General features: G+C 40.9%; 1 protein-coding gene across 2 annotated transcripts in view; it reads left to right on the forward strand.

Moving 5' to 3' along the window:
* Nucleotides 1-8,194: 8,194 nt before the first annotated feature.
* The window catches only part of ATP2B1 (ATPase plasma membrane Ca2+ transporting 1), a 125,897-nt gene continuing 115,845 nt past the window's right edge, over nucleotides 8,195-18,246 (forward strand). For both annotated transcript variants that reach the window (XM_044915360.1, XM_021687323.1), the window contains exon 1: nucleotides 8,195-8,285. The gene's annotated coding sequence lies outside the window, so the exon portion shown is untranslated. The remainder of the gene's footprint in view (nucleotides 8,286-18,246) is intronic.

Consider the following 18,246-nt stretch of genomic DNA (forward strand, 5'->3'; position numbering starts at 1 on the left):
ACATCTGGTTTTCTGTTTGAATTCTTGCAAATTAGAAAGAATTAAATGGGAGAGGCAGCTTAATTATTTTTCTGTTTATAATAGTAATGTATAAGTTTCCAAATATCTGAGAAAAGGTGACTAAGGCTTGAAACAGGAAGAATATGAAGCTATTAAATATCTAGCATTTTATTTTTAACGACATGAAGAGAAGTTGTAAAGGACAGTAACAATATGTATCACTGAAAGGGACTGTAAGATGTATGGAAAACAAGCATTAACATTATGGGAAACAAAGATACGCCATAGTTAAGAAAATGGGAGAACTAAAAATGTTACGATCTATAGTTAGACTAGGACTACCCCTCAAAATATTATCATAAAGGGAAGTCATATATGAATGCTGTTTTATTAGTAGAATAATGGTGGCTCAAAGAGAATTTAACATGACCAAATAAAAATGATTAAATCTTCATCCTTTTTTGGCAGAGTTAGTGTAGACATGTTCTTGTAGTCCTATAAACAAGGTACTATTACTTGGGAAAAACAATTTTGCTCTGATAAACTCTTTGTTCAGTGGTGGCGTGAACTCATATAGCTTACATTGAAACAAGGCATTTGAGAAATGTAAAAAAAAAAAACAAAACAGGTGAATAAAATAAGAAATAAAATGATAGTGGACAAACACACCAAACTCTAAATGCTGGGATTGTGTGTGATAGAAGCAAAGCAATAAAGGGGTTAGAATTTGGAACTGGGAAAGCCAAAATTGCAGAGGAGTTGAGAATCTTGACAAGGGAATCAGACATTAGGACATTTTTTTCAGAAACAGGCATAATTAAAGTTCAAGATGAGCTGGTGAGGTCAGAAACTAAGCAATAAGCAAGCAGAAGTGAGTATAAATAGATCTGAGAAGTCAGTCTATCATTGGGTCAGAAATTGGTAGGCAAGCAGCAGATTAAGAGGACACAGTTACTAGAGTTCAGGGCAAAGAATGAGAACCTGAAGGACGTAAGTTCCAAAAGAGAAAGGCAAAGCAAATAGTCTGCATGTGGTTGGTAGTCTGGAGCCAGAAAACTCACAATAACCAGGAAAGTAGAGTAGAGAGAACAATTTGATTCTGTGTCAAGTTTTCCCCAGAAGTTTCTCCATCATCACCATAAAGAAATTTCATAAAGACTTAAGTATTTTTAGGTCTCAAGAGTAGAAATAGGAAGATGCATCTGACCAGATGTGGCTTATTGCCAAGTTTTCACGGTGATAATAATTTAGCAGTTTTATCTACAAAATTTCAAAGTTGGTGCTCCCTCCCTGTCTCTACCCTGAAAGAACGCCTTACCTGTCACCTCAGGCCTATATCGAAAACCACCTAAGCTATTTTTCATTTCATTTAACTATGATTTGAAATTGCTTTCTCTCTTTCAACTCCCTCACTTGATTATTCTTATTCTGATGACATTTGCCCACCTACTCAGTTAAGGCCTCAACTCAACTCAATGAGTTATTTTTCTTGAACTAATTTCAACAGTGATCTAATATATCTCCCATACCTATTCCTTAATAATATCTGAAGCAGATTTTAAAAACTTTTGGGGGACCTTTCAACTATAAAAACTTAGTCCACTACCATTACAAAGTTCAATCTCCATCTGAGTCAAAGGTAATTTCCCTCCCCCCCGACTCTGTGCACTTTTACTCCCCTCTTCCCTCCCTTCTCCAAGCTATGGCTCTTTCAGCATTGAGGCCAGGGAGGAAGGAGGAGAAGGAAAGGACAAAATCTTTTTTCTTGGTTAGACTCCACTGCAAGCCTCTTTGGCAGCTGATGCCTTCAGCATGGCAGGTATCCAAACACTGATTCTCTTACAGGTACGTGTGGGAGTTTTTGGAAAAGCCCAGCAAGGCCAATGGTAGAAACTGGTACTAGCACATCACTGTCTAGAAGGCAGGATTTTTGGCTTTACACAGGGTTCAATTCCAGTTCCCTGCCTCACTCACATCTCTAGCCACATCTCCTATCATTAAAACTTCACACTAACATTGATGACTTATTTCCAGGTTGAGTAGTCCCCATGGGCTGACATCTGCTTATGGCATACTGGCTGTTCTACCTTTGAGTTCTTTATTTCCAGCTCTGTAGATTTCTTTTCTTCTTCTTCTTTTTTTTTGGGGGGGGGGGTGCTTTTTGGTATCTTTTATTTTTTGTACTTGTTTCGTACTGTATATTAACATTGTTGGCTGTATTTCCCCCAGCATTGGTTGGCTATATCCACCCCCTGCCATGCATACACATACACACACATTTGAGCAGTGGGGTTGTGTAACACAGGAAATCTGATCCAGTAGATCTGAGGAAGGACCCTGAGATGTGAATTCTGAAAAATGCTCACCAGATGAGTCTGTGTTATGAACTGACTTGTGTCCCCTCCTAATTCCTCTGTTGAAGCCCTAGCCCCTACCATGATTGGATTTGGAGAGGGCATTTAGGGAGGTAATTAAGGTTAAATGAGATATTAAGGGTAGGGCCCTAATCCCATGGGACTAGAGTCACTGTTAGAAAAGGATGAAAACACCAAAGATCTTTTTCTCCATGTATACACACAGAAGAAAGGCTATGTAAAAACATAGCAAAAAGGTGGCTGTCTACAAGTCCGGAAGGGAGGCCTCACCAGAAACCAAGCCCTAAAGCACCTTGATCTTGGACTTCTGGCCTTCAGCACTGTGAGAAGATAAATTTTTGTTGTTTAAGCCACCCAGGCTGTGGTATTTGGTATGGCAGCCCCAGAGGACTAATACAGCATGGGCATCAGTGCCATGTCCATCCCTACTGAGAAGCTCTGTGCCAGATTCTCTTGAATTCTTAACAACTATAACTGCAATGGGAAACCCCAACTCTGAGTCACCAGAGAACATCATGCAAACCTCAACTGCTGTAAAATCATACTCTACATTTATTTGGGCCTTGGATAACATTTTCTCCATCCTTTGCTCATCCTTTAGTTTCTTTAATCTTCCCAATCCAGTCCTTAGCCTTACTCAATTCTGGGTGATGACCATAAACAGCTATTATATAAGGAATATTAAGATGCCATTTATATGCCTATGTCATCCTTCCTCTAAACTTCAATTTTTACCTTTCCTTCACACTTTTTTTAATGCCTTCTTCTACATCAGAGAAAGAGTCCTTTTTATTTTCAAGGCAAACACCCTCTATCTGCTTTAGATCCTACCTTAATCTGACCTCTGCACCCACTCCCCAGCATTTTCATCTTATCTCCCAAGCCCTCCTTTTCTCTGCCATCAAAAATATGTAAGTAAAAAAAACAAAACAAAACTGACTTTCAGTAACTTGGTTTTTGATGACTGATAAATTGGCTTCCGTCCAACATTTCTATCAGTAAGAAAAAACAAATTGACACTGAAAAAAGTTCCCTGGGGTCACTGGAATAAAAGAGCAAGGCAGTTGATATAAATTTAGAATTCATTGTTGAAGAGCTGATAGTTCACTTGTTCATTCATTCATGTCAATCTATTTTTATTTTAAGCACCTATCATGTGCCAGTTTCTGTTTGTTTGTATAATGGATAGATGAACTATCACCTTGATGCCAATGCCTCCTAAATAGACGTCTTTGTTTTCCTACCTTAGTAAGCTGAGAGGGCATTTGTAACGACTGATTAATGAATAAATGAAAGAGTGACATTAGTCTTGTCTTCAAGGGGCTGAAGTCATGAAAATAGGTGAGCTTTATAGAAGTTAGGATACGGAAAAATGTTCAAGTATAGGAATTTAGTATTGGAACTAGCCAGGGAAAGAGAAGGAAGAACTAATGAAGGACACAACAAAAGAACATTGTAACAATAGAGATGATAAGGTTCTTCAAAACCACCTAAAGTAACTGTCCAAATTGTGTTTTCACTGGATCCACTCTGAACCGATTTAGTCAGAAGCTCTGTATGGCCCCGGGAATCTGCATTAAGCTCATACGGGTCATGTCATGAAAAACAAGAGTGTCCAAGAAAAGGTGGACAAAAATGAAAAACTGTAGAAATATAAGCACTAAAAAACTGGAAAATGTAAGATTCCCCCTGAATGTGAAACAATCCAGCTGATCTTCCTATTGTTAGCATAAAAAGATGGTGAAGTTAGCCTACACCAGGGATGGTGGAGCAGAAAGCTTGTGAGCCTGGATCCTTGATGGCTGTGTTCAGCAGCTGAATCAGTCATACCGTCACCTATCACTGGACTTCTAATGTGAGAATAATAAACCCATATTCATCAAAGTAAAGTAAATAAAGTGAAAATGTACATTTTAATTTGCTGTACATTTATTTAGTAGTAAGGGATAAAGAATGAATGCCTATGAGTAACAATGCCAACATTTATTGGCATTGACTATACATAAGTGTTCTGTTAAGAGCTTTGTATAAATATCTCACCAAAACCTCACAACAGCACTATGATACACCATAACTCACCACTATTAATAAAAAAAATAAATGAGTTCCTCATATGGAGGTAAAGAATATCAAAGGTAGTAAATATATGTTTCATGTCTAATGAAAGGATAGGAAAATGGATGTTCATTGCCAAGTACTTTTCTGGACAATTCTCCTGCCCATCTTCTTTTGCATTATTTTAAATCCTATATGTCTTTTGTGGCACAAGTCAAGTCTAAATCCTCTTTTAGGAAAACTTCCTCAACATTTAAGTATGAGCTTTCTCTCTTTTGATTCTCGGGAATTTAAATTTAGGACCATACTCTATGACCTAGATTATATAATATTTGGGGTAGAAAAAAATTCCTTATACCTAGAAGAGTACAGGGTGTTAAATAATTCCTGTCAAATAGTGACAACTAACCATTTTGCATTTTTCACCTATAAAAATTTTCCATTATGTGACTTGAAAATGCTTGTTTTAGGCTCACCGGAAAATCATACTTCATTTAATTCAGCAAATGTAATTAATTTGTTACTAATAGATAACAGTTTTCTGTGGTTTTCAGCTAAATAATGTTTCTCTCGACATCTCTTTCTGGTGATCCAGTTAATGGAAATTGGAGAATATATACAACTACTTTTTATGAAGCATTGAATATTTCTTCTCTCCTGCCTCTTTCCATGTGTCAAATCTCTTTAGCATTTTGCAGTGATTGGAACTGATATATTCACATATGTATAAATTGGGGAAATTGTATGGTTTTAAGTATTTGCTGCTGTTGGCATGTCTTTATTCCGTCCTACTGCTAGATGCATGTGACAGAATTTATTTTTTTAAAGATTTTATTTATTTATTTGACAGAGAGAGACACAGTGAGAAAGGGGAACACAAGCAGGGGGAGTGGAAGGCAGATGCTTAACGACTGAGCAACCCAGGCGCCATGTGACAGAATTCTTGGGGGTAAAGATCTTAATGTTTCCTTTTACATGTAATTACATTGAATATTTTAGAAAACTGTCTCTATGGATTATACATGATTAGTTCATGTTGAATCGATCGACTTACCAGAAAATAATCAATAGTTTAGATTTGCTCCACTAATTGGAATATACTTTACTAGTTTGCAAATATACCATTTTGAATACATGGCCTATCTTCAAATAATGTTAATATCCAAAATAGTAACTTGCCATAGGATTTAAATACCTTTATAAATTTTGCATTGTAACTAAAAAAAAAAAGACACTCAGATATTCAAAGTGTATTAAAAGAACTTTGTAAAAGTATTTCAACAAATATTGCATTATTTTATTATTATGCACTCATATATCTCTAGTTCAATTAAATCCATGGGACAAGTGAGGTCCAAGATTAGAGAATATGGCTATATCTTATAGAGTAGCATCTTTGAATTCAAGTAGTTCCATTTTTAGGAAGTGCTAATTAAGCAATATTTTCTTGATTTTTACGTTGAGAATTATGTCAATAAGGGGTTTCAGTAATAAACCTTTTGGAGAAAAAATGAATTTCCTTATGTAATGTGTGCAGTTATTTCTATATTGTTTTCAGGCTTCACTTGCTATTTGAAGAATAAAAATATAAAAACCAAACTACACAGTACAATCGTCTTGACTATGACAGTGAAAGTATATCAGTGTGTGTGACTCACATTTCATTAAAATGCATATAAATATGTTCTAGGATATATATGTATATAATCTCCATAAATGAAAACTCTACTGAAATCATGTCTTAAAATGAAGATGCTGAGTAATTTTTCATGGCCACAATACTTTAAAACATATTTTATTATCTGGAATTGCAACAAACCAACAAAGTGAACAGATTCTAGTTTAATCTATTATCCATTTTGCTAGTGTACTGTACCAATGATTCATATATTGCTTTAATGTCAAATTCTTGATTAAAGTAGGATACATAATTCGATATTCTATTGCTACTTCCTTGGAGGAAAAGTTGGACAAAAGCCAATGATTCTTAAATTTCTCTAAGCCATTTTGAAAAGTTAATCTGTTCTTTTGTTAAGAAGTCTTGAAATAGTGTCAGGAATAGTGTCACCAACCAATTCCTTAACAGTGATTAAAGAGAGGAAAAACTGTCATTTTGCCCAAGTGCTCATTTTGCATGTCAAGGGCATAGCTCAAAAGGTAATGTCTTACCTGGTAAGATACATAAATTGATGGAAAAAACTATTTTTAACAGGGTTAACTTGGAGTTTTTTGCTTTTGAAACTTTTTACGTATTTTGTTTCTAAGCCTTTAAAATATTTCAAAATAAATGCTACCAGAGAGTGAACATACGTAATAAAGTCTTTTGCATCGCCTGTCTGCTTTTAAGACGACGTTACAAATATTAATTTTTCCAGTCCTGGAGTTAAGAGAAGGGAGGAGACTCTTCAGAACCTTTTTTTTTGTTCTGATTAAGTGATACTGAAAATAAAATTAATAAGGTCTCTGAACGAGCGTCGATGGTTAGTTCAAATAGAGGCGATTGGAGGAAGATGGAACACGGTGTCTTAGGCAAGATACAATCTTTACATCCATGTGTGCATGTTTGTGAAGGAAGGAAAAACCATTTTATTTTTTAAGTAGACGTCTCTACGGGTAGTTTCTTTTTTATTAACTTGCAAAATCTCTCGAAGTTTGGAGCAAAGCAGGTTATCTTTTAGCATCTAAATCCCGCACGTTACTCCGTGTTTTTTCACCCACACGAAAGAAGGGTGCAGGGCTGAGATGCTACAAAGTGAACTAAAAGAGCCAACGGCCGGGTATAGGGAGAAAAAGCAAACCTAAAAACGAAAACATGGGGATTTTAAGCGCGGATACTAAGGCACGCCGGCTAGTTAACCCTTTGGGCGCTGCAGCGGAGATCCCCGGTGTCTCGGGCCCAACAAACAGGAACACAGGCGCCCCGCCCCCGTCGGGGGAATGGGCTCTCCTCCTCAAGGAGGGAGCAAGCTGAGGCACTTTCGTCGTCCGGCGCGTGCGTCACGACCCGGGACAGGCAGCGAGTCCAGGACTGAGCGGAGCAGAGACGCCGCGAGGAGCCGCTCAAATGTCCGCGGGCGCGGGGTCAGCCTGAACCTGTCCTCGCCAAGAGCGCTCGCCCTCGCCCGCCCGCCGGCCTAGCTCCCAGGCTCTGGAAGGACGCAGGCCTGAGGATGGTTCGGGCGGGGCCCCCAGGTGAAGAGTGCCCGCGTCCGCCTGCAGCAGTCATCGCCGTCCTGCCTCCACACTCGCGGCAGCCTCACGGCCCCGCGCCCAAACGGCAGCTGCGACTGACGGAGTCACCGCCCCGCGCGCCCGAGCCACCCCCTCCTCCCCCGCCGCCCCTCCCCCGCCCCGATACGTCATGGAAACACGGACGTCAGAGCTTCTCAGCCAATCGCAGGCAGCAGCAGGAGAAAAGGAGCGAGCGGGAGGGGGCGGGGGCAGCGGCGAACCGAGGCTCTCGGGCAGGGAAGAGAGGGAGGGGCGCGTGGAGGCGCGAGTCCCCCGCCCCTCACTCCGGACACCCTTTCCCGGCCGTGCGGCAAGTTCTAATCGCCGGGCGCGCGCTCGCCAGCCGGGGACGCGCTCGCCGGGTCCTCCCCTTAAACGCCCTCTCCACGGCGCTCCGCTCCTAATCCCCGTCCGAGCCGCGCTTCCTCCGCGCGCGCGCGCGCTTGCCCGCCCCCAGGCTCCCCGCGGGCTGCGTCACGTGACCGCGCCCAGCCAAGGCGGCAGCAGCGGCGGCGCGAGCTTCGGCGGCGGCGGCGGCGGCAGTGGCAGCGGGAGCAGCTGCGCCGCCAGCGTGGAGCGGGAGGCGTGTGGGTGTGGAAAGAAGGGAGCGCCAGACCGGAACGGGTGAGAGTTCACCTCCCCCTGCCTATCCCGGCAATCTTGCGGGACACCCCGTGCAAACGGGGCCCCTGCCCCGAAGCTTTGCGCATCCCCCTCGTGTTCGGCCGTCCGCTCTCGGGTGGCCGCGGCCCCGCCCGGAGCGGACCGGGCTGCGGTGCTCACGAAGGGGGCTGCACCCCGCCCGCCGCTGCTGTTGCGGACGGCGGCGTGAGGCTGGCGGAGCTGCCCGTGCTGAGCGCGGCGCGCCCTGTGTGCGGCTCTGCGGAGCCGAGGAGGCGGGTCCTGCGGGGACGCGGGCGGCCACTCGGCGGCTGCCGGGCTCTGGGCGGGGGCCGGGCTGGGCGCCGCCTCCTCCTCCGCCGCCGCCTCCTCGCAGTGCAGCGTGAGTAGGGAGCCCCGGCTGGTGGACGCCGAGCCTCTGGGCTCCGCGACCGCCTCATCCTCGAGGTGTAGCTGCACCTCCGCGTGGCGCCCCGAGCCCTGCGAGTCGGCTGCGGACGAGCGGAGGACCGAGCCCCTATTCTCCGTGCTTCCCGCTGCCCCTCACCGCTCCCTCCCACCCCCCGACCCTCCTGCAGCCTCCCCTACCTTCCCCCCCTCGGAAAATGGTTCCTGCTGCCGGGCGAGGTGAGTGGCGGCTGCCGCCCGCCCGCGGCGGTGGCGGCGGGTCAGGTCACCTGCGGGGGAGGCCGGGCGGAACGCCGAGGTCGGGGCGTCGCGGCGGGGGTCCTGACCGCTGGCTGCCCAGCGGACTGCGGCGCGGTCCGGAGAAGTTGGCGGGGGCGTTCCGGGCGCCCCTCGCAGGTTGTCTCCTGCCGTGCCCGCTCTGGGAGATCATAAAGGTGAGCGGGTTCCTCAGCGTGCGCCTCAGCGCCGGGTCCGGCCGGGAGTCCCCGCCTAGAGCCCGAGGGACGGGGCTCCGTGGGGCTTCGTGTCTACACCCGCAGCTCTTCGGTTTCTTCCAGCCGCCTCGGCCGCGCCATAGCCCATCCTGCCGCTGGCCGCCCCCGCCCCGGCGTGTGGTGACCTTGAGGGCAGCGGTGCCCGGCACTCTTTCCCCGCGCCCCGGGAGGGTCACCCTCTAATCCCCGGCTTCTGCCCCACTGGCGCTTCGCGGGCTGAGGGCGGGGGCCCCTCGTCGGCCCCTGGCTGGGGCTGGTTGATTGATGCGTTGTCACACCGGACGGTGATTCCGCGGGAGTTGAGAGAGCCGCCTCGCTTTTCTCCCGGTGTCTCCTGCCTGGCCCCCCAGGATGTTCACGGTTGCTTCCGATTCCGATTTTTTGGACTTAGTTTAAAAGGAAAAAAACAAAAACAAAAAATCGTGCGTCCTCCACTCCCTCTTTGGAAAGGGTCAATAGGAAAGAACCGCATTCTAGTTGCGGGGGCGGGGGGTGTGCTCCCTTTATCCCATCCTGCTGGAGAATCTTGTGGCTAAGCTAGTTAGCGACCCCTGGTTCTGCGCCGCGGTCTATTAGCTAGGTTGGTCTCCGTGCGCATTTCATTCACCAGTTTTCTGCGGGACTCAGCGCCGGGAGTGCTCGCATCCTGTGTGGTGTAGCGGTGCTTGGCGCCGAGCGGGGTGGGGGTCAGGGGGTACTAAGGGAGGGTTAAGCGGGTCTCTAAATCTGGGGTGAGCTGGACCCTGCTCCACACGCGTATTTTTACCTTTCCCTGGGGTTAGAGCGCAGCACACAACCACCTTTGGCTGTTATGCAGGCTACTTTTCTGGGTTTATTAATAATCTAATGGCTCCTGTTGGTATCGATTGCTGTTCATGATAAATTAGTTACATGGATGTTTTTTTCAAATGTGTATAGGTATATGCATATATCTGGACTGTCTTTCAACATGGAAGCCTTTGTTGTGTTTAACCTCCCCCACCTGAGGACAGTCATATTTTAAAATCTCTTGCTCAGCGTGGGTGTATTTTATAATAAGAAGTACTTTTAAGGATCTGCTTTGACGAGGCTGTCCTCGAGCGGAGGGTGTGTAACCCTTTGGATGGTGGCCCACGTGAGTCAATAAAGGGCCTTCACCGCTTGCCCTGCTGCTAGCCTTCCCCAGACTCCTTGTCCTTGTGTGTGGCAGAGGCGGATTGGGGGAATTAGAGGGATTGGAGGAGAATCTGCTTTTTGTACTTGTGCGTTTCATTTGGGTACCCCCCCTTTTTTTTTCTTTTCATCCTGGTGCATTCAAATTTGAAGTAGATAGAAACGTATACAAGGAATCTTTAAAAACTAGTGTGTGAAATGGGCTTATTTAGCCATGATTTCAGGGGGACGTTTTAGTTTCTACCTTGCTTTGGAGGAGACAGTTAAATTGCTGTAATTAAGGATGGATCTCTGTCCTGATTTTGGTTTGGGTGTAATTGCAGAGATCTTTGAAAGTAACTGTTATTTCCTACCATATAGTCTGCAAAAGTGAGTCACAATCGGGTGAGTTGAGGACAGAGCGCCACCTTTAATTTAAAATTTCGTGATTTTTTTTTTTTATTAAAATGGTAAAAATTCAGAGTATGCCTTCTTGATTTTTATGGCAGCGGCTATCATTATGACATCCCCATTTAGACATATAAGGTGAGATTGTCTATTTTTCTGTATTAATGGGGTATTCCTGCAATTACGTGGGAAATACTGGTTTTTTAATTTAAGCTTGAGATTAAATGTAGGATTCTGAGATGAGGTGAGAAACTAGTTTTGATTGTGCTTATGATAATAGGAGTAATGATAGTCTGGACCTACTTAGGAAAAGAAATAAGGAAATAGCTGCATTGTAAATAGAAATGTAAAACTATCTATTGCCACCAAACCAAGGTACCTACCAGCATGATAGTGGTTTTACAGTTTGTTTTTAGCTTTTGTGCTATTAACAGATTCTACAGGAAACATGCAAAATATCTGTAAAATTATTAACCTTGAGTAAGGTTATAGTAATTTTTTTTGTTTTTCATCTTCTAACAGCTTGCCTTTTATGGCTTTGCTGCGAGTTTTATAATTATTTGTTTTTAAATGATACAAACGAGGACTTCTAGCAGGAGAAGGTACATTCAAAGTTATTAAAGACCATGTTGGGAAAAGTGGTTTCTATATATGGCTCCCCTCAAATGCATCTCATACAAAAATAAATGGAATTTTAATGCTTAGAAAATACGGTAGTGACAGCTGAATTGGTGAGATTTCCTTTCCTGCCCACTTGCTCCTTCCTGTCCCCCTCTCTCTCAAATAAAAAATTTAAGGTATACTGTCTCTTCAGGCATAGGATACTTTTTGATAATTGTGACTACGGATGTAACATGAAGAAACAAAGGTTTAGCTCTCAAGGAATGAATGAATGAATGTGTCCAAGTTACCAAATATAGTTTTCATGACCGACTACAAGATACTACTGCCCTTCTATCTGCATTTAAGTTTTAATTGAACACTTGGATTTCTTCATAGTGCACTATAAAGCATAAGCTGTTTAAGTTATAGATGTTTTGTTAAGTTAAAATTGAATTCAAAATTTGCTTGAGAGAAGAGTGGCTTATGCTTTTTCAGTCTGTGGAATATGGCCCCATGTTAAGGACATTATTTGAGCAATTAGGTTGATGTATGCAGAGTAACTACTCTGCATACATTGTTATGCGTAATTTGATAGAATTTGATTTGGGGGTTAAATTTTACTAAATGCCTTTGTCTGACAGATATGTTAACTTCATTTTGAATGAAACAGTCTCTTACCATGTGAACTGAGTTGTATAGGTCAACAGGTTTTAAGAGGAATGGCAAATTACAACTATCAGTCTTTTATGTACTAACAGAAGTATTTGCCCTCTTTTTTTTTCTTACTTTGTTACATATACAAGCAGTTGAAATTGGTTGTTTTCACTTTTTAATTCTTGAATTTTGTAGTGAATGAGCAAAACAATAGAGTAAAAATATCAGAAAGCAGAAACTTAAGAATTAAATTTTGGCATCTTAAGACCTTACTTGTCCAGTGGGAGGGGAATATTATTTTCTAGTAGGTGTCGTGATCTATAAAAGGATAATGTGAGTAGCTTATCTTGGAATAGATAGAATCTGTGGTAACATTGAAGGCAAATGATTCAGTGGTTATGGGAAAAATTTTTTTTAAAAACTTTTAAAAGATTTGTTTTTTAGCTTTTACAAAATTTTATTATAGAAATTGAGAGAATAGTATACTTAGTGACTAGTTTTGACAGTTACCAGTTGGTGGCACATCTAATTTCATTTCTGTCTTTACGCATGAAGTCAGTCTGTTATAAGTGGGGACGTTGGTCAGGTAACTGAAGTGAATTCATGTGTATTTTATTTGTAATTTATAGAATACACAATAATGTCTAATAGGTAATTGAATCTGAAAGGCAATTTTTATGTTCTTCATTGTTTCTGTAATAGTCTTTTTTATAGCAGGCTCCTAAAGATAGTGTTTCTCAAATTTTGCTCTCTTAGTAATAATGCTTTTGATTTATGAAGTGCTCTACAATATTTCAGAATATATCCTAAAGATAGTGTCTCTTGAATTTTGCTGTCTTAGTAATAATGCTTTTGATTTATAAAGTGCTCTACAATATTTCAGAATATATCACATACTACCTCTTTTGAGTCTCACAATAAATAGACCTGTGAGATGAGTAAAATAGATAGTTGTACTTAACCCCCATCCACCCCAGACAGGTAAAATGATTTGTCTAGGTCCTAAGGTCACATAGCTAGCAGCTAGATTAGCCAGAACTGGACTCTAGATAGCTTCTTGTTTTTACTCCATTGCTCTTTCCATTATACATGTTTTTATATGCATTTGTGAAAGTTACGTAAGTTTATGAAAAATCAGTTTCTGACCAGAGTAAATTTAATACTGGAATATAAACAGATTTGTTTGGGTTTAACTGTGTAAGTATAATCTGTTGCTTATATTTGGCATAATGTAAACAGTTCATACCCTGATTTACTTATTAACATCTGAGGAAAATGTATTTGAACATAGTTGAAGTACTATATTTTTAATATTGTTTATTGGATTATCTTTAAGTAAAGGAATTTTCTTTGCAAAGATCTCTTGGTCTTTGAAATGATGAGGGGTGTCTTAAATCTTGTGTCAAAAATAAAATGGCCTATACTAAAAGTTTCTTCTTTTAATTTCGGCTATAATTTTTTTAATGCACTTGTTTTTCTGCCAAACATATGTATTCCATAAATCTTTTTGAAATGTTAATTTGTAATGACATTTGGTTTACAAAGGTCTCAAAGGAGGAGATTTTAGTTCCTGAAATTCAAAAGCTTTTTATAAATCTCACAAGGAAGGTATTGGTTCTTCAGCATTTGTGTGCCCTGAGGGTCACCTGGGGGAGTCACTGAAAGTGCAGACTCCCTGGCATTGCCCCTGCAATTCTGATTCAGCAGATTGGGGATGGGGCCCAGTAGTCTGCATTTTGAGAAACATGTCAAATTTATAACTAGGTTAAAATTATGTAATAGAGATGCCTTTATAACATCGTTGATTTATTTGACTTTGAACATAGAGTTAGCGCTTTCAAATAGTTTTGACTCTTGTAGCCAGGCTTGACTTGTGGATTGGTGGCTTTTATGACCATTGTAAACCTGGTAAATTGAAAATACTTTTGTTATCTGTGTTCACTGTCTTCTTTTAGAAGATCCATCTGTGGTTATTTAAGTTACTTATTAAGCGTTGTGAACTCCTAGACAAATAATGTTCTCTTTTTGTTTTCATGTCCCCATGTCTGCCATTTCCAAGTGACTTGAACATGGGGACTTATTTTGGTAAAAATAATGAATCCTATGTCAGTAAGGCACTGAATATTTAGCTTTAGTCTAGCTCTTATTTTTTGTTAGAAGGAAAAACTTTGGATATTCCTTCAGACTAAAAGGACATAAATTGGTGGATAAGTGGTGGTCCTTATCAATTTCAGTTAATAGGCAGCTAGCTGTTCCTTCAAAAGCAGCAAGTTAGTGCCTAATGATTTTTCAATAATATTAATGATATAAGACTGACAGTTTACTACTCTGTGCATTAAAACAGAAGTTACGGGGTGCCTGGGTGGCTCAGTCGTTAAGCGTCTGCCTTTGGCTCAGGTCGTGATCCCAGGGTCCTGGGATCGAGCCCCACATAGGGCTCCCTGCTCTGCGAGAAGCCTGCTTCTCCCTCTCCCACTCCCCCTGCTTGTGTTCCCTCTCTCGCTGTGTCTCTCTCTCTCAAATAAATAAATAAAATCTTTAAAAATAAATAAAACATAAAACATATTACTGCTCTTTTACTTAAAACGCTAATTAACAATTTGTATAGCAATCTACCATAAAGTCCAGTTGATGTAAACTGGTTTGACTTTTTAAACTATTTTATCTAATACTATATGCCACATATGGATTATTTAAGACCAATCTTAAAATAGTTGATTTTGCTTCATTATAACAGGATAGTAAATAGCTTGTATTGTATTTAAAATACATTTTATGATGAAATTAATTTCAAAGTAAATCCATTTCAAGACTCTGTTGAACATTTTTTTGTTGTTCCAAAAGTTTTCGCTTGTTGGCTGTGCTTTAGGATATATTTAGGAATGATGGGTTATAATTTACAAATGACTATGGAAATCGAAACTAATAAAGATTTATGGCAGAGAGATCCAGATACACTATTATTAAATTTTTCCTAGAATAGTGTTAACTGTTTTAAACAGTTTGCCATGTTTTTAGTTAACTCTTTGGTAAAAATATTATTTGGTATTTCTAAGTGCAGTAACTTCCAACAATATGGTATCTCAACCTCCAGGATAGCTGCTTTGTATTAATATTATTGTCGCCTGGGCCTCTGGGGGAAAGAATAAAGATGAGTTTTGAATGGACCAGCGCTTGCTTACATTGTGAAATCTGAGATTATACTGCCTAAGTGTAAGCTGGTAGGACTACTGTAAAGACCTGGTAACTTCAGAAGGAAAAGTTGTACTTTCTGAAAAATAGATCTGAAAAAGGATTTGATTGTTTAAAAGATGCTTTTTAAATAACTTGATTATTAACAGTGTGGATTTATTGTTCACTGTACTAACTTAGTGAATTTGCTCTCAGAGGATACTGAACAATCTCTTACTCTCAAAATGCTCGATCTGCTGCTTTAATCTATCTTTCCTATTTGTACCAGACCTTTTTTTGTTTGTTTTTAAATAGCTTTCCTGCTGTCATTTCTTCACTAAAACTTTTAGCGGTTCCTCATTTTTCTCTTTATCAACATGCAACTTGACTCTGAAGGCCTTTTATAAAGTAGTTCAGTATTTTCCAAAGTGTGTTTTAGAACACTGACTCTAAGAAATATTAATAGGGGGTTCCTTAGGGGAAGAGGGGCAAAACCAAAATCCAGGATCGCTGGTTTATGCAGTTTTCCCATTTGGTTCTTCTCACATCCTTTGATAGGCTAATATGGATGGAATCTATGTAAATGTGTTTAATGCTTTGCCCCCTTATTTCACAGAATCCCTTTTCGTGGATCATCCCACCTGTTAACTTTTTTACATTACCTAACAGGATCACCACTTTTCTATGTTACTTAATGGGATCACCACTTTGCACACCTCCAGGGGGTGCTGTTCACCTAGGTCACACTATGAATCACGTTTCCTGGCATTGAGAGCAGCGCTGCAGTACCTTAGTGCTGGTGATACGTGACAAACATGTAGTCTGACAGTCTTCTGTATACACTTCTCATTCCCTTTGCTGTGACTTCATTATGTTTTTCTTCTCACCTGAGAGGACCCTTGATCTTGTCTAAGTGTTCCCATCCTTCAAAACTCAGCATTAGGGCACCTGGGTGGCTCAGTTGGTTAAGCGACTGCCTTCGGCTCAGGTCATGATCCTGGAGTCCCGGGATCGAGTCCCATGTCGGGCTCCCTGCTCGGCGGGGAGTCTGCTTCTCTCTCTGACCCTCCCCCCTCTCATGCTCTCTCTATCTCATTCTCTCTCTCAAATAAATAAATAAAATCTTTAAAAAAAAAAAAAAAAAAACTCAGCATTAGTCTACTTTTCTCAGTCATCACTCCTTAACTTCCTTTGTCTGAATTTCTCTGTACTTGTAGTATGGGTCATACACTTCCATTTAGTATAAATCGTTTTTGTTTTACTCATTAATTTCATTTGGAAATAATATAGAGGAGTTGAGATAAGAACGTGGGTTCTTGAGGGTATAATCTAGCAAATGTCCAATCAGTGTTTTTTGGCATATTCATTTAGGACTTAGATATTGTGTGGCTTGTGTTGTTAAGGTAAAGCAGATAAGGTTGAGGAATTTTTTTGGTGAATTTCTGAAGCCTTTTTACCTTTGCAGTTTTAACGTAGATGGACTCATAGGACAATCTGTTTTACTTTTGGAAGACGGCTGTATTCCATAGAATGTTGCTAAGACAGTAGAATTTAGCTTCTATATAGGAAGTGTTCCATTTCTTAATTTCAGTTTAGGAATTAATTTGTCTCTTAGGTTTTATTCTGATTGTAATGAGTCATACTAGCTAAAATTTATATCTTAAAATGACCAATTTCATTTTTCTGTTAGTTCTGTGACAGCTTTTCTTTCATCAGGATGGAGGTTCTTAAGATATGTTGTAGTCCATTAGCATATTGCATGATGTAAAACGCCATAGTTTGAAGCATATATTATGGTTTAAAATTTAAACTATGAATTCATGTTGTTGCTCTTTATTGATAGAAATACTGTTGGAGCTAAGTTCTTAAATGTATGTTTGCTGAAGGTTCTAATTTTTCCAAGAGAGATCTTTTCCATGAACTGAGAATGAACTGTTTGCTCATGACCTGGTGTGGGATCATTGTAGGCATCAGGAAGAAGTGTAGATGTATGGTTATTCTTTTTTTTTTTTTTTTTGATGTATGGTTATTCTTCTAACTGCCTTTCTTAGGTCAAGAAAGGAAAGCCTGTACTTGACTTTAATCATTTATGTTAAATGCTCATGTAATACATGAGTCGTAATTTCAAACATTCAAACAGTTAATGATTTATATAGATTTAGTATGTAAGCTGTTATATTAAAAAACACTTGAGAAAAGTTGCTCTCCAAAGCTCGCTCATTTTCCAGTGATTGTTCTTCCAACCCTTTTAAACTGTATAGGCTTAATTGTTGGTAAGGGATTATTGTAGAAGGAATTCTAAGACTTGCTCCTGCTTTAACATGGCAATAGTACGTACTTAAATTTCTGATCAAAAGAGGAGCATAGAATGGTTTTGACAGTGAAAAAATAAATAAAAAGAAATCTGTGAAGGCAGAAATCAATGAAACCAGTAAAAGTTGAAATGGGTTAGGGCATTATCTTTTCCTACTGGGACACATGTAGATGACATTGGCACATATTCCATACTGCCCTGCTAATATCTAGACTTATGCGAGATTTTCAGTTTCTTTGCTGTCATTCTTCCTTGCTTACGCCTAAAATTAAGTGAGTGGTGCTTGAAGTACTCTTTGTTTACAAAATGAATCACCACGGTCTTTAGACAGTCCTGACAACTGATACCATGGTGGAGAACTGTAGAGTTAAAGGGCAACAATGCAAGTAAAGGACTGAATACAAAATCGATCAGTGACATGGGAAAGAGATGATTGCAAAGTCTAGGAAAAGGAGATCCCCAGCATCAAACTCTGAGTGTCTGGTATCCGAGAAACAAACATCAGTTAGGCAACCCTTCCCTGCGTGCAGAGTGGATTTAGGATAGAGTTTCAATTCACCTGCCTTTGGGCTTAAACGCTACTATATTTTTGTATGTAATTGAATGCTGGAACCTACCTGATCCACTTTTGCCTCTGGACCTCTTGCTGTCTCACTCCTTTTGCTAGGAGTACCTACCTTTCTCAGAGCCTATGTGTCTTTTTTTTTTTTTTTTTTTTTTTTTTTTTTTTTTTTTGGGAGGGAGGCATGATCCAGGGGGGGGGGGGGGGGGCAGAGGGAGG

This window comes from Neomonachus schauinslandi, chromosome 5 (assembly GCF_002201575.2).
Source record: "Neomonachus schauinslandi chromosome 5, ASM220157v2, whole genome shotgun sequence".
NCBI classification, from domain to species: Eukaryota; Metazoa; Chordata; class Mammalia; order Carnivora; family Phocidae; genus Neomonachus; species Neomonachus schauinslandi.